Source organism: Arachis hypogaea, chromosome 3, assembly GCF_003086295.3.
Source record: "Arachis hypogaea cultivar Tifrunner chromosome 3, arahy.Tifrunner.gnm2.J5K5, whole genome shotgun sequence".
NCBI classification, from domain to species: Eukaryota; Viridiplantae; Streptophyta; class Magnoliopsida; order Fabales; family Fabaceae; genus Arachis; species Arachis hypogaea.
In genome coordinates, this window is record NC_092038.1 from 115,324,466 (window position 1) to 115,330,465 (window position 6,000).

Consider the following 6,000-nt stretch of genomic DNA (forward strand, 5'->3'; position numbering starts at 1 on the left):
AAATTGCCAAAATTTGATACATCCGGTAGCTAATCCCGACATGGTCTCTAGGTTGTGCATCCCTAGCAAGAATACAAACGAAAGCGAGTGTCTTTTCACATCGAAGGAGCCTGGAGAAATTTCGAAGGAGTGTGCCTTTCTACCTTGCAACCAGAGAGAGATGTGGGAGAAAACAATACGAAAGAGAATGCCTTTCCACCTTCTCCACATCCATACCACAACAAGAGAAGGAATCATGTATCCTCAACTTGTCAAATCTGTGAGCGGGACAATACCACCGTCTTCACCGTCGGGGGGCAAAACCATCATCCCACAACGACACCGCAACCACGAACAAGCGGGATACCACCCAGACTTTGCCAATCCAGCCATTTAGGCCACAAACAGTCAATATCAATGCCTTTTAGTAATCTCATAAGTTATCAAACCCGTTAACTCCACTTTATTATCGATTTATCAATTTCATTAACATGTGAGTGGGATGAAACCTCTGTCCTTACCGCGGCAGGATAAAACCACCATTCTCGCAACATCTCCTTTGGCCAACTATATGTTCATTCCGGGTATAATTCAATTTAAATCATTGGACTTAGCCACACTTTATCTAGAGCTTAAAAACGAGTTATCGGACCTTAAATAGAGGTTACAGAGGTGAAAAAGCATATTGGATAGGCAAAAAGAATTAAAAATAATCATTTTCGAAAAATAGGACAGTCATGTGTACGTATGCCTCATGCGTATGCGCGGGACATGCACAAAAAGAAGTCAATTCTGGATTTTCGAAAATTTCAAGTCATTCGTATGCATGCTTCATGCGTACGCATGATTCTGCCCTTGCGCGTATGCATGGATACACACACAAAAATTTCAGTTCTATAAAGCATGTCATGCATACGCATGAGTCGTGCGTACGCAAGACCCCAATTTTTTGCAACTTTTGCAAAATTCAGTTCTAAATCCCAATTTTTTAAAACTCATAACTTTTGGTACAAAATTCATTTTTCACCCGTTCTTAGACTTTTTTGAAGATCTTTTAACTAACTTTAATTCAAGATAGATTTCACTCAAATTCATGCTCCGAACGCTAAGTTATGACCCGTTGAAGTTGGTCAAAAACATATTTTTACCAAATTTCACACAACGCTCATTTTGACCTCCAAATCCAGTTCAATTTCAAACCATTTATAAGCCTTCTCAACACTCAATTATCAATTCCCAACTATTTCAACCCTAGTAAACCCAATTCTAATTCATTTAGCACATTCCGTCAAATACACCCATTGACAACAACAACAACATACAACACTTCTCAATTCATCCAAAACTCATTAATTTAACAATCAATTCACACATGGCAATCACCACTTACCATGACTCACTAAATATTTGTTCTCGATTCATTCTACCTAACTACATTGAAGTAATGAATTGTGCATATTTGAGGTTCCTTTTGACTATGCTTGCAAAGTTGGTGTATTTTGATCTATGTAACCACCCATTCACTCTGTTTGTTGATAAAATGATTTTTTTTATATTACATTAGGCATCAATCTTACTCTTTTTCACATCAATCTTGCAATCTTAGTGGTTAAACACATTGATGTATGAATATGCCTCATTTTCAACTTTTTCTTACTTGTTTCATCATCAGGTGCTATAGTTATGCTCTAATGACATGTTAAGATTTCACTGCTGAATATGTGTGCTACAAATATCTTGAATAAGTCATTTTTAGCATAATGCATTGTTTGTGAAGTTGAACATGAACTTGTCTATTTTGCAACTTGTTGAAAACGTTTCCAAGTTAAGGACTATGTTTGCTATGCACGTAACCCTAACTTTTCTTTTTCAACTAATTCTTTTTCTTTCTCTAAGTGAATAGAAACAATGTTTCCTTACTTTTTTTTTTGTTAAACAGGCAAGTTAACAAACTTTAATTGACTTTGATTGATGGGAGTGTGATTTTTGCTTGGTTTTATTTTGAATTTTACATACACTTCCAATAAATTTTATTTTCTCCATTGACTTCACAATTATGTTGTCATTTACCTTATTTTCTTAATGCTTGCCTGCTTGTTATATCGTTTTGCTTTGTGTGTCTTTAGAATGCATTTCATATGCCCGTTTTCTTTGCTCTTTTTCAATATGTCTAATAGAAAAAGAAAGGATAAAGCCACAGCGTCAGGTAAAATAAAGAGAACCCAACATGCCGCTGAATTAGCAAATGAAGCTCAAACAGAAAGAACCATCAATAGGAGAGATAAAGAGAATCAGAGTTTACCTCCTACTATTAAGTTCAAGTTCTCTAACTTGTACTTAGAGCTAAAGTTCCTGGACTTTTAGAAGCATAATTTGCACGTAGAAGCTGCAAATCCCCGATGAGTGGAACCAATATACTGAGGATCAGATTTCTTAATGGTGATGGGTATTTTTAGACCGGAAATTGGTGGCTATGAATGCATCGTGGGTCTGTGAGTTCTACGCCAATTACTACACGGGGTCCCTCGATGTAGTTCACCTGAGGGGCAAGAAGATCTCAGTTACTAAGGAGTCAATCAAGAGAATCCTCCACTTTCTGCCTAAGACAGTTGACAATGATGCTTATAAAGCGGCAGAAAGTGAGAGAAAAATGCTGACATTCAACTGGGATAAAGTGATGGACATCATTGCGAAGCATGGGAGTCAGTAGATATATGGATCTGACAAGATAGCTTCCAAGTCTATTTCAGTTCACACCCTGACGGTGGAGGCTAGGATATGGCAGTAGATCTTGTCCAATTACATGACGCCAAACACCCACGAGATAGAAATTACTGCAAACATGACAGTCTTGATCTGGTGAGTCTTAGAGGGTAAACAATTGTACCTTCCAAGGCTCATCAAAAAGCATATGGGTCAAGCTTACTACATTGGCAACCTGGCCTTCTCATGTTTGATCACTCAGTTAGCTATGGAGGCTGAGGTTGTCTGGGTGACCATTGATGAGAGGCCGACAGTCATTGGAAGTAAGAAAGTGATACCACTCGTGACTGGTACAGGTCTCAGCCGACCGCCAGACGCAGAGGTGTCGTCAGCCAGCATCCACAGGGGATGTAAGTCCCTCAGCATCAGCAGCTCCAGCAGTAACACCATCATCATCAAAGCCAATCTACCATATAGTCCACTGGCTTCTCAAGGAGATAGCTCGCTTGAAGCGGCACTCCAAGCGACGCTACGAGAACATTAAGCGCCAGAACCGGGAGTTGGATGAGATGATTGAAGAGTTGGACACCCCATCTGAACACCACAGGAAGGAGGAGCAGGATCCACTAGCTAGAGATGGAGATGACAATGACTCCTTTCATTCCATATGAACACCGAGGACAATGCTTGATTTTAAGTGTGGGGAGGTCGTCCGACCGTATTGGTGAATTTCGGTGATATTTATTCTATTTCAAACACTTCAGTTTTAGTTTTTATTATGCTTTTTAGATATTTTGTTGTCATTTTGATATTTTGGATACATTTTAGGTTATTGTACTTCTATTAGTTTGGTTTATACATAACTAGTATCTTTATAGTTTACTGCACTTTTATTTTGACTTGTATATATGCCTTTAGTCTTTAATTGTTGGTTGTGATTGGATAATGTGATAATTGCACCTAGGTTAGTTTCCTATATGCATTTAACGATTTAGTTTGATTGAGAATAGGAAATAAACTTAGGAATCTTGAAATTTTCATCCAATCACATTAATTATATATATATATATATATATATATATATATATATATATATATATATATATATATAGAATAAACTTAGTCAGATAATGAAATTTTCAAGACAATTTATTTTTATATAGAGCATTGACATCCCAATTGATTTGAGTTAATTTTTTTTATTAAACTTGCTTGAACTATATTGTGGAACATAGTTTTAGAGCTAGAACACAACCTTGTGAGTTTTGAGCTTTAATGTGTGGTTATATCATATTAACCGCTATCTTTATTCTTGTATGTTATTCTCTTTCTATGATTGTAATCTTTGACTTGTTTGGTTCTTTATGTTCATTATTCTATGTATGAATGTATTTATATGATTGAGGCTGTTATCATTAAGCTCACTTACCCATATAGCCTTACCTTCTTATCTACCTTTGTCAGCCAATTTTTAGCCTTATTAATCTCCCTTTGTTCTTAATTTAGCACATCACTAACCTTAAGTGAAAAATAATAAATATCCTTTATTTGAATCTTTGATTAGCTTAGGCTAGTGGGAGTGTGCATCATCTAAGTGTGGGGGAGTTTGGGAACATCGGTAGAAAATAAAAGTGTATTTTGGGTATTCATTAGAAATTTTGGAAATTGGGTACATATTCATGCATTAAATACTTAAACCATATGCATTTATCTTTTGAAAAGAAAATTGTGTATATATTATGTTTCAAAAGAAAAGAAAAGAAAAAAAAAAGAAAAGAAAAAAAGAAAAAGAAAACAATAAAAAGGGACAAAGGTTACCCAAAAGAAAAGTATGAAAAATAAATACATATGTGATGTGAATTGAAAAGAATGCATGACTGTGTAGAAAAGTGAATAATGGGTAGTTAGGTTGCATTATAGTTGAATAGGTTGTTGTAGGTTAGGTGGATGTTTTAAGTCCACTTGACCATATACATCCTTGCTTTGATCCTAACCCCATTACAGCTAGGGTTGGAAGTGAGTCAAGCTAACTCATGAGCCAACTCGAGCTCGACTCATTAATAGCGTGATAAGCTAAACTCGTGAGCTGGTGAGCCGAGCTTTAGCTTGGATAAGCTCAGCTTATTAGCTCATGAGCTGGCTCGATTATATATATAATATTAAAAATATAGATTAAATGCATATATGATATGCATATTAATAATTTAATATATATATATATATATATACATATAAAACAGTAATATATATTTTTCCATATATATTAATATTTTTAATTATTTAAAATTTTATAGTCATCTTTTATATATAATTTTGATGTAGGACATAAATAAAAAATTTATAATTGATAGATAGACAATATATAAAATTTATTTTTTTAATATTTTTAATATATATAAGTTATAATTTATTGATATAGAATTATAAATTATGTTTCTATTATTTGAGCTGACTCGTGAGCTCGAGACATCTCATGAGCTTTCGTTGAGCCGAGTTTGAGCTTACGAAATAGGCTTGATTATTAATGAGGCGAGCTGTGAGCCAAGCTTAATTTTCGTGAGCCAAACTTGAGCTTGATCTAGCTAGGCTCACTTCTAGCCATAACTACAACCTTGAAAAGTCCTCACGATACATGTATGCATACATTAAATATTTGTTGATTGTTAGAAGAAGAACAAATCTTAGAAAGCAAGATTAGAAGAGAATTGAGTAAATAACCCCTATAAACTTGAGCGATTAGAGAGCATATACATCCAGTGAGGGGTTCAATCGCTCAATTCTATGTTTCCACCTTTTATCATCTATTATCTTGCAAGTTAGTATATCTTTTAGAACTCAAATTGATTCATGGGACTACATTGTTTGCTATATTGCTTTAGCACTCTATGTTTGTATGTTTTCTTGAAAATTAATTTATTTTGACCAAGTAGATATAAATAGATACAAGTAGATAGATAGATAGAAATAGATAGAATAAACATATATAGTTTACTTTTAATAAGTGTGACATCTCTTGATCTTATCTTTTTTAATGCTTAGCATGAGGACATGCTTTTGGTTAAGTGTGAAAATTTGATAAATCCGTAATTTATGATTATTTTTGGCTTGAAAATAGTGGATTTTATCAACTTACCTTGCATTCATTCCTTGAAATTGCATATTTTTTGTGAATCTCTTCCTAATTGTACTTAATTGTTAAAAACATGCTTTTTATACTTAGAATTACCAATTTTAATTCACTTTTCTCCCATTTGATGCCTTCATATGATTGTTTGAGTGATTTAAGATTTAGAAGGCAATAATGGCTTGAAGAAATAG